The following is an 11,369-nucleotide window of genomic DNA, read 5'->3' on the forward strand; positions in this document are numbered from 1 at the left end:
ACTAGAGACTAGACTATACACTAGACTAAACTAGAGACTAGACAATACACTAGACTAAACTAGAGACAATACTATAGACTAGACTATAGAGTAGACTATAGAGTAGACTATAGACTAAACAAGAAACTACACTATAGACTAGACTATAGAATAGACTATAGAGTAGACTATAGACTAAACAAGAGACTACACTATAGACTAGACTATTGACTAGAATATAGACTAGACTATAGACTAGATAATAGACCAGACTATAGCCTAGACTATACACTATACTATAGATTAGACTATACCCTATACTATAGGCTATACTATAGACTAGACTATACACTAGACTATAGAGTAGACTATAGACTAAACAAAAAACTACACTATAGACTATAGACTAGACTATAGAGTAGACTATAGACTAAACAAGAGACTACACTATAGACTAGACTATTGACTAGACTATAGACTAGACTATAGACTAAACTATACACTAGACTATAGACTAGACTATAGACTAGACTATAGACTAGACTATAGACTAGACTATAGACTAGACTATAGACTAGAATATAGACTAGACTATAGACTAGACTATAGACTAGACTATAGACTAGACTATAGACTAGACTATAGACTAGACTATAGACTAGACTATAGACTAGACTATAGACTAGACTATAGACTATCTAAAACTTCTTAGTTATTGTTAAAATTAAACTTTAACTTTTCAATTATAATTGTTGTTTTTCAAATATTTGAACAATGAATACTTATTCCCCACACAATTATTTAGATTAATAAATTTCAACAAAATTAGTCACAATACATGCTTGGCAACTAAATATATTTAAAAAAAGATACTCAATTGTTATTATTAAATAAAAAGTATTTGTTAAACAATGGTTATTCAAATACAAAAACAAGCATAAAGCTATAAAAACACAAATCTATTTACATTAGACTTTTAAATTCACCACACACACACAATTAATGATTTGTTTAAACAAAAACATTTAACAGTAACTTAGAGATAAAAAAAAACAAAAAATAAAATGAGATAATATAAAAAAACTACTTGGCAGCGGTGGGATTCGAACCCACGCCTCCGAGGAGACTGGTGCCTTAAACCAGCGCCTTAGACCGCTCGGCCACGCTACCTTATAATGAGTTGAGACAAATGCCTAATAAAAATATAAGCGCACACAACAAACATGTAGCAACAGTTTTTATTTCTTATTGTTTTAACGTTTCTTTTAAAGCAATAACAAAACAGTTGTTTGTCTCTAATACAACCAAGTGGTTCCATAGTGTAGCGGTTATCACGTCTGCTTTACACGCAGAAGGTCTCCAGTTCGATCCTGGATGGAACCAAGTTGTTAGAACGAATTTTTTCTTTAAATAATTAAAAATTGTGTAGGGAAATTTTTGAAAACTTAAAATTTTAAAATAAAGATTTGAAATCAATTATGAAATATGTGAAGGGAATTATAAATGAAAATAAAAACTGGTTTTATTGAGTCAATGACATGCGACACAGCCACGGTGTTGTAATTAGAAACGTGTTGGGGATTTTAAGCCATTGGATTTACTGCATATAAAATGATAGTTACCTTTCACTTTTGAATGTTTTCATACATTTTTTTTATTTAATTGCCTTTACTTTCAAAATTTATACATTTTCTTGATCAACATGATGAAGTGGTTCCATAGTGTAGCGGTTATCACGTCTGCTTTACACGCAGAAGGTCTCCAGTTCGATCCTGGATGGAACCAGGTTGGTTAAATACTTTTTACGCTTTTGCTCATTATAATATCTGTTATTTACATGTAACTGCTACGACTTTTTTGAGAACTATACATTATACTATATATTAGTTTCTAAATTCTGTAATAACGCTTTACAAGTGGTTCCATAGTGTAGCGGTTATCACGTCTGCTTTACACGCAGAAGGTCTCCAGTTCGATCCTGGATGGAACCAGGTGACATCGAATATTTTGAATTCCAGGAATTGCACTTAAATCTAAATATTAAAAGGTATTTAGACAAGACTAGACTGCTAATTTAGAGACTAGGCTGCAGTTTAAAGACTAGACCATAGACTATGCTAGACTGGTAGACTAGACTGTAGACTAGACTGGTAGACTAGACTGTAGACTAGACTATAGACTAGACTATAGACTAGACTATAGACTAGACTATAGACTAGACTATAGACTAGACTATAGACTAGACTATAGACTAGACTATAGACTAGACTATAGACTAGACTATAGACCAGACTATAGACTAGACTATAGACTAGACTATAGACTAGACTATAGACTAGACTATAGACTAGACTATAGACTACTATAGACTATAGACTAGACTATAGACTAGACTATAGACTAGACTATAGACTAGACTATAGACCAGACTATAGACCAGACTATAGACTAGACTATAGACTAGACTATAGACTAGACTATAGACTAGACTATAGACTAGACTATAGACTAGACTATAGACTAGACTATAGACTAGACTATAGACTAGACTATAGAATAGACTACAGACTAGACTATAGACTAGACTATAGACTAGCCAATAGACTAAACTATAGACTAGACTATAGACTAGACTATAGACTAGACTATAGACTAGACTATAGACTAGACTATAGACTAGACTATAGACTGGACTATAGACTAGACTATAGACTTAACTATAGACTAGACTAAAGACCATAGTATTGCCTAGACTTTAGACAAGACTGTAGATGAAATTGACTATAGAAAAGACTATAGATAGAATAGTCTAGTCTATAGGCTAGTCAATAGTCTAGTCTATAGTACAGCCTATAGTCTAGTCTATAGTCTAATCTAAAGTCTAGTCTAGTAAATAGACTAGAGTATAGACTAGACTATAGACTTGACTATAGACTAGACTATAGACGAGGCTAAATACCAGTCTATAGACTAAACTAGATAATAGACTAGTATATAGACTAGACTACAGACTGACAGCGTTTATCACGTCTGCTTTACACGCAGAAGGTTTCCAATTCGGTCCTGGATGGGACCGGGATGTGAATAAGCTTTTTATTCTGCTGGTAGCTCAATAAAAATCATTTTATGGAATATTAAAAAAAAAACTTAAAAGATTTGCATAACCAGGTACATAAGTAGAAACAATTTTATATCATGACATAAAATAGGTATGAGATAAGCTGATAGAAATTTTTCTTTAATTATCGTAAGATCTCTTCAAAAATTTATCACATGCAATAATATTATGTTTATTAAATAGTTTCATGGGACGAACATTAAAATTTGCCTCTAAGTTAACAAATGGTTCCATAGTGTAGCGGTTATCACGTCTGCTTTACACGCAGAAGGTCTCCAGTTCGATCCTGGATGGAACCAGTTGGACTTTATTTTTTTATTTCTAATTTTAATTGTAATTATAACAAATTTTAGGATTTTTTAACTTTTTTTAAATAAATCCTTAATTTAACAGAAGACTGTTGTCGATTAATTAGTGGTTAGGAATCGAATGTAGATAAGCTTTTATATAGCTTCTTAAAACAAAAAATGTTATGGGTTCCATAGTGTAGCGGTTATCACGTCTGCTTTACACGCAGAAGGTCTCCAGTTCGATCCTGGATGGAACCATGTTGTGCTTTTTTATTTAAATAATTTCGAGTAAAATTTTTAACCTATGGTATCCACCAAATATTAATTCTGTAAACTAGACTTGGAAAATTCTATCATTCAGAAGATATCGGTTCTAATATTAGCACCTTTCTAAATACATATAATTGGAATAATACCTATAGTATAGGTATAGGTATATATAGGTCCTATACATATAATAAAAATAATACCTATTTTCCTTCCTTTACATACATGCATATAAAAATTTGTTTTCCTAATTATGCAAAAATCTTTCACTCACCTGCTATAACCTGATTTTTTTGTCAACATTTTGCTAGTATCATTAAAAAAGCGCTTTTTTTACTTTTTGACCACGTACACTGTTATTATTACTTTAATTACCTTGATTGCGTATTTTTTCAATCCTCCAAATAAGAGACAATATAGAGAAAAAATAAACAGCATTAACATTGTATTCACACCTTCAGCAGCAGCTATAGTCATGGAGTATCAGTTTTTTTGTTTCGAGTACACCATGTCCGTCGGTCGTTTGGTCTGTTTATACGTGTAATAATTTGAACTTTCACCATTGTCATGTAGCTCGTTATGATCTGTAAATTAAGGGAGGGGATACAAATGAAATTATATATGAACACAAGCGGAATAGCTACAGTTAGTTGTTAAAATATTAGTTTCTTCAAATACATAATGAAATTTTTTCATACAAATATTTAAAAATGATTTTAAATTTTGAGAATAATTATATACTGTTATAGCTTTATTTAATGGCCCCTAGTATAAAGAAACTTGACTTTAACATTAAATTTCATAACACTATCTGAAATCTTAAGAAATGACAATAACTTGATTCTACTCTTTATTAATCTTCTCTTTAAAATGTTACAAGCTTTGTCCTGATAAAACTTAATCTGTTGTATTTCTGTAGGGTATAGGAAGTGAAAAAAAATAATACCAGATATTCACTGCACACACACTCGTAAAAGTCAAGCAATCGCAGTGACAGAATGTGAGTTCCCGGACTATAAGGCAGTTAACTAAAGGACTGAAATCATTCCGCAGAAAATCTTCTGAAAGTTAGAACAAAATTAGAAATGAACTTGATATTAACTAGAACTGAACTAGAACCGAACTAAAACTAAACTAGAACTGAACTAGAACTGAACTAGAACTGAACTAGAACTGAACTAGAACTGAACTAGAACTGAACTAGAACTGAACTAGAACTGAACTAGAACTGAACTAGAACTAGAACTGAACTAGAACTAGAACTGAACTAGAAATGAACTAGAACTGAACTAGAACTGAAATAGAACTGAACTAGAACTGAACTAGAACTGAACTATGTATAACCGAAGTACAACTGAATTACAACTGAACTAGAACTGAACTAGAACTGAACTATAACCGAAATACAACTGAACTAGAACCGATCTAGAACTGATTTTAAATTCCACATATTTGATAAATCCCCTTAATTTGAATGTAAAAAGTCTTTAGTTTTACACATTTTTAATTGACTTTGAAAGATCTGGAAGATACTATTCTTGAAGGTGTGAAAATTTAATTCTTTTAAATCCCTGAACTTTATAATAACACTGAAATGATATAAAATTGCCAACCATTGGCATTATTATGAAAATAATGTTACAGGTCATACGGTACAAATATAATGAGATTGTTATTGTTGTTATTGGTCGTGTAGTATTGTGTGGATAATGGCAGTCTGTTGGTGATTTTTTAGCTTGCTGAAAAGGTAGACTGCCAGTCACTAGTATACAGTACTTACTCTGTACATGTACGATATGGTTATAATATTGTAATTTTTACTCAGTATTATATTTCACTGATGATACAATGAATAAAAAAAATTAAAGCTTAATAATGAAAAAAATAAAATAAAAATTGAAAAAATAAAAGCAGAAAATAAACACATTTAAAAAAATTGTATACAATATATGGATAATGACAGTTATATATATAAACTTAATATTACAATTATAATTCGTACTATATATTTCCAGTTATTTTGTATCTTAATCATATCAATAACAGTAATTGGTTGTATGAAATTTATTGAAAATTAATACAATCACTTGTACTTTTATTGAATAATGAATTATTTTATTAAAAATATATGAATGTAATTTATATATTGTAAAAATGATTGCTTAAGTATAAGATAGTTTTTAGAGAAATGTATTTATAAGTTGGTTCCATAGTGTAGCGGTTATCACGTCTGCTTTACACGCAGAAGGTCTCCAGTTCGATCCTGGATGGAACCAAGTGGTAAACTTTTTTCAAAGTAAAACTGAATTAACGCGTTATTAATTTTTAATAAAATATGCTAAAATGTTGTAATTCAAAAAATGTCGCATTATTTATTATAAATTTAATTGGATTTTTTTTTATAATCTAAAAAATATCGCATGCTATAAAAAAATATAGTTGCTAAAAATAGACTAAAGCCAACAGAACTCAAAAATTCGCAATGCCTTTAAAGGGGTTCCATAGTGTAGCGGTTATCACGTCTGCTTTACACGCAGAAGGTCTCCAGTTCGATCCTGGATGGAACCATGTGGTTGGAATATTTTATATTTTTTTAATTTTGTTATTTCATTTTAAATTAATTTTAAACAGTTCAGATAAAGAAATTGTACTTAAGATTGAGATAAGAATCGATCGATCACTTTTCTACGAAATTTTTTGAAATAAATTGCTTTCTAAGACTTCTTTAGTTTTACCTGAAAGTACTATAAACTGTCATAATTGATTAACCCTTTAAGGGGTTCCATAGTGTAGCGGTTATCACGTCTGCTTTACACGCAGAAGGTCTCCAGTTCGATCCTGGATGGAACCACATTTGACAATTTTTTTTAACTAAATATTATTAGTCTAGTCTACAGTCTAGTCTATAGTCTAGTCTATAGTCTAGTCTATAGTCTAGTCTGTAGTCTCGTCTATAGTCTAGTCTATAGTATAGTCTATAGTCTAGTCTATAGTCTAGTCTATAATCTGGTCTATTGTCTTGCGTATTTTCTTGTCTTTAGTCTAGTCTATAGTCTAATCTGTAGTCTGGTCTATTTTCTTGTATATAGTCTAGTCTAGAGCATGGGCTATAATCCAGTCTGTGGTAGTCTATAGTCCGGTCTATTGTCTTGTATATAGTCTGAACTATAGACTAGTCCAGTCTATATTCTAGCATATAGTCCAGTATATTTTATACTCTACAGTCTATTCTTTAGTTTAGTTTTACTTGAAAGTACTAAAAACTGTCGTAATTGATTAACCCTTTAAGGGGTTCCATAGTGTAGCGGTTATCACGTCTGCTTTACACGCAGAAGGTCTCCAGTTCGATCCTGGATGGAACCACATGTGATATATATATATTTTTTTAACTAAATATTTTTAGTCTAGTCTATAGTTTAGTCTATTGTCTTGCCTATTTTCTTGTCTTTAGTCTAGTCTATAGTCTAATCTGTAGTCTGGTCTATTTTCTTGTCTATTGTCTAGTCCAAAGCACTGGTCTACAGTCTAGTCTGTAGTAGTATATAGTCCGGTCTATTGTCTTGTCTATAGTCTGAACTATAGACTAGTCTAGTCTATAGTCTAGCATATACAGTATTGTTCGAAACCTAAGCAACTTTTTTGGGCATTGTATACAAAGTGCTATAATTTCTATTTTAATTGATTTATTCAAAATTATATAATTGATAATAATAATATTATGTGTCTACATTATACTAACAACAACAAAAGTTTAATTCCATTTCGCTGTGAGTTACAAGAAATAATAACTGAATTAACTCCATAAATAGCTGTTCGAAACTTAAGCAACTTTTTGATTTTCTTATGAAAATCATTGGTCCTTTTAAGTTCCAAACACCTTTATGGAAAAGATTAGTTACTAGTGTAGTTCGTAATTAATGCCAAGCGGATTTTAAGCCATTCGAAAACTGCAATGTTTTCTAAAACTGCGAGTTTCGACCCAGCGCTTCAGAATGCCGAACAGCATCTCTAAAGGACTTGAGTCGAGAGATTTTGATGGAGAATCAAAGAGTTGGGTCCCATTACTCGATAACTACTCTTAGATCAACTTTGTCAAAGGTTTTGGTTCATTATCGTGCTAAAAATCGCAGTAATGTAAGTTGTTCTGTTCAATGTACTTAATCCTCTGGTTCATTTTGTTGGCCAAAAATGTCCCAGAAAGTAAAACAATCCAATTTTAATTGCATTTCAACATCAGGACTTTCTCTACTCACCAAAAATCTTGCCCACAACCTTAATTGTTTGACCTCCATGTTTTTCCCGCAGTAACATGCCACAGAGTTTACTTAAAGAAATTCGATTTTTTTACAAATTCTGTACAATTTTGGGTAGAATATTGAAATAGATTACGCAAGACTAATAAAAAACCGTTTTATTTATAAACGGGTCCACATTTCCTTCTTAAATTCAGGCAAAGTGTGTGAGGCTCAAAGGCTGAAGGATATATTATAACATATCCTTTTAATGAAGGCCCAATAATGAATGGAGAGCAAAAATTTAAGGGTGTGGCCATGATTTTTGAAGAGAAGGGTTAGTCCTGATGTTAAAACACAAACAGAGTTGGATTGTTTTTCTTCTTGGGACGTTTTTCGCCAACAAAATGAATTATATGATTGAGAACAACGAACAGAACAACTTACTTTATTGCGATTTTCAACATGATAATAAACCAATACCTTTGGAAAAGTTGATCTAAGAGTAGTTATCGAGTAATGCGAACCAAATTATTAGATTGTCCATCAAAATCTTCCGACTCAAGTCCCTTAGAGATGCTGTACGGCATTCTGAAGCGCTGGGTCGAAACTCGCAGTTTCAGAAAACATTGCTGCTTGCGAATGACTTAAAATCCGCTTGGGATTCATTACGAACTACATTAGTAACTAATCTATTCCATAAAGGTGTTTGGAACTCAAAAGGACCAAAGATTTTCATAAGAAGATGAAAAAGTTGCTTAAGTTACGAACAGCTATTTATGGAGTTAATTCAGTTATTATATTCTTGCAATTCACAGCGAAATGTAATTAAACTTTTGTTGTTGTTAGTATAATGTAGACAAATAATATTATTATTATCAATTATATAATTTTGAATAAATCAATTAAAATAGAAAATATAGCACTTTGTATACAATGCCAAAAAAGTCTATAAATTGTGGTATATCTAGTCTATAGACTAGTTCCTAGTCTGGTTTACAGTCTAGTCTATTGTCTACATTATAGTTTATTTTATAGTTTACTATGTAGATTAGTACTGGGTATTTCTTTTTTTTCAAGAATTGTTTAAAGAATTTCTTCTTTAAACAATAACTTTAATATTGTTATAACAACAATATATTTATGTTTTATTAACATAAACCCCCTCTTGCACTCACACACAACAAAACTTACATTCATCTCTGGCTACTTACGAATGGCCCTGGAAACCAAGAAACAACGACAACAACGTCTTCTGCCAATTGCCTTAATAAATTTGACAAATTGCAAATTGTTGTAAATTTTCTAACAAATTTTACACTAATTTCCACAACCATATTAATAAATATTTTTATGCAATGATATAAATTAACATTTGTTTAATATTATAAAACAAAAATATTTCATTATTAACAATTAATTAATGTTTTAGCTTAATTTAAACTGTAACATTAAAACCAAATAAACAAAAACTTTACAAATATTAAGAAAACTAATGAAAACAAAAAGCATTCATCACTTATTGCAGTTGTTGTTGTTATTGTTATAAGATTTTTGCTCTTTAAAGAATGTACTAAAAATAACAACAACAATTACTTCTTGTTGCTTTAGTTATTTGTTCTTTAGTTTTCAAAAATTTCTAAAGTGTTCGGTTGTTTTCTGTTAATTGTCATGTTTAAATTAATCTAAAATGTTAATTAATTGTTAATATTTTAATATTTTTGTTGCAAATTGTTTATTAATACCGTTATGCAAATATGTTTATAAAAAAGTGTTAAATTATTTGTTTAAAAATATGTTTTAAAGTTTCCAAAAAATTCAATGCAATTTTGTTAGGCCGAGCGCCGGTCGGTGGTTTTCTTTTGTCTCGTCATTCGTTTTGTTATGTGATGAGAAAGTGTTTAACAAAGGGTGGCAGTGGGAGAGTTTACAGAGAAACAACTTTGTTTAAAAAAGAAGTGTGAGGGGAAAAGTTGTAAAAAATGATGAGAAAAAAGTAAAGAAAAAGAAATTGCTTAAAATGTATGTACATAAATATGTACATACATACATTCATATGTGTTGAAATAAGTACAGTAGTTTTCCGATTTAACGAACCCATATGTTGTCAGGCCTGTTCGTAAAATTGAAAAGTTCGTTATATGCAGTACTAAGTAAAACGTGGGTTTTTGGTAGGAAAATAATTAAAAATAGGTACATAAAATTTTTTTTAAATGTATTTTATAAAAATTAATTCTTTTTTTATAAAAATAGCACAAAACACAAAATTCCGAATCTTATATACCCACCTTCAAACCATATTTGTGTCGAATTTAATCGCTGTATTTTTAATTCTGTCATTAGCTTTAAAGTTATTTCTCGAAGTTCATCTCTATACTCGTATTTTTAAGCGAGTAATGAGCTTTGATGTAATTTTCTTAAGGGGGGCCTGATATGGAGGGTAAAGTCAATTATGGACCGATTCCCATAAAATTTGTTAGAGATATCGGTTAGTACTCAGCGTACTCGTATTGTTAAGCGAGTATTGAGCGTTAAAGTCATTGTCTGAAGGACGGACGGACATAGCTACATCGAACTAAAATTTAATAAGAACCCAGAATGAGGTACAGTTTTGGATGTAAAAGCACCGCTTGCTACAACTTAGGTTATTTGTTATTTTTGATAAATGTTATTTTATCTTAATTTAAATAATAATGTTTATATTAGTTCGTTAAACAGAGTACAAAAAAACAAGTTTTGTTCGTTATTTAAGGTAGTCAATAGGAAAAATTAGCTTGTTCGTTAAATGCGATGTTCGTAGAATTGAATGGTCGTTAAATCGGAAAACTACTGTATGTAAATATTGTTTTTATATATGCAAGGAAATACAAAGAGGAGAATGAACAACAATAGAAAAGGGTGAGTGATTTGACATAACTAGTGTAATTTATTTTTGTTTCTTTATTAAATCTATTTCTATTTTAATTAAATTTGTTTATAATGGTCTTAAGTTTTTGCTAAAGAACAATCTATGTTATAAAACTATCCATACATATATTACTACAGAATAGTCTATAGAACTAACTATAGAGCAATATATTGTCATGACCAAGGAAACCAAAATATGCAAATGCATGTTTTTTGTGGTGCGTCGTATGGACTCATGGATAAGATATTTATACGTTTCAGACCAATTTAAGAATTTTGGCATCGATTTGTTAGAGCATATTTTTGCATATATTACCATAAGAGCATAATTTTGCATGATTTTACTTTTTTAGCATATTTAAGGCATATTTTTGAGTTTTTAGAGCATATTTTACTCTTTTTGTGCATATTTTGATGTTTTCGCTTTTTTTTCGTTTTTGTACATTTTCAAAACTTTATTTAAAAAAAAAATTTAATTTTTTTATTTTTAATTTTTCAGCCTATTTTACAATTTTGATAAAATCGTTTGTAGAACTTAAAAACTGCAAAAAATACATTACTCTCACGAAAACCAAT

At 30.3% G+C, this 11,369-nt stretch overlaps 10 non-coding genes across 10 annotated transcripts; 9 read left to right on the forward strand and 1 right to left on the reverse strand.

Annotated features, from left to right (window-relative positions):
* Nucleotides 1-1,067: 1,067 nt before the first annotated feature.
* On the reverse strand, nt 1,068-1,149 carry Trnal-aag. The gene has a single exon. It is a non-coding gene; the product is annotated as a tRNA-Leu (tRNA).
* Nucleotides 1,150-1,289: 140 nt separating this feature from the next.
* Trnav-uac lies at nt 1,290-1,362 on the forward strand. The gene has a single exon. It is a non-coding gene; the product is annotated as a tRNA-Val (tRNA).
* A 329-nt stretch (nt 1,363-1,691) lies between these two features.
* Trnav-uac lies at nt 1,692-1,764 on the forward strand. The gene has a single exon. It is a non-coding gene; the product is annotated as a tRNA-Val (tRNA).
* A 133-nt stretch (nt 1,765-1,897) lies between these two features.
* Trnav-uac lies at nt 1,898-1,970 on the forward strand. The gene has a single exon. It is a non-coding gene; the product is annotated as a tRNA-Val (tRNA).
* Nucleotides 1,971-3,323: 1,353 nt separating this feature from the next.
* On the forward strand, nt 3,324-3,396 carry Trnav-uac. Its single transcript has one exon. It is a non-coding gene; the product is annotated as a tRNA-Val (tRNA).
* A 176-nt stretch (nt 3,397-3,572) lies between these two features.
* On the forward strand, nt 3,573-3,645 carry Trnav-uac. Its single transcript has one exon. It is a non-coding gene; the product is annotated as a tRNA-Val (tRNA).
* A 2,212-nt stretch (nt 3,646-5,857) lies between these two features.
* On the forward strand, nt 5,858-5,930 carry Trnav-uac. The gene has a single exon. It is a non-coding gene; the product is annotated as a tRNA-Val (tRNA).
* Nucleotides 5,931-6,149: 219 nt separating this feature from the next.
* On the forward strand, nt 6,150-6,222 carry Trnav-uac. Its single transcript has one exon. It is a non-coding gene; the product is annotated as a tRNA-Val (tRNA).
* A 210-nt stretch (nt 6,223-6,432) lies between these two features.
* On the forward strand, nt 6,433-6,505 carry Trnav-uac. Its single transcript has one exon. It is a non-coding gene; the product is annotated as a tRNA-Val (tRNA).
* Nucleotides 6,506-6,944: 439 nt separating this feature from the next.
* Trnav-uac lies at nt 6,945-7,017 on the forward strand. The gene has a single exon. It is a non-coding gene; the product is annotated as a tRNA-Val (tRNA).
* The last annotated feature ends 4,352 nt before the right edge of the window (nt 7,018-11,369 follow it).

Source organism: Lucilia cuprina, chromosome 6 (genome assembly GCF_022045245.1).
Source record: "Lucilia cuprina isolate Lc7/37 chromosome 6, ASM2204524v1, whole genome shotgun sequence".
NCBI classification, from domain to species: domain Eukaryota; kingdom Metazoa; phylum Arthropoda; class Insecta; order Diptera; family Calliphoridae; genus Lucilia; species Lucilia cuprina.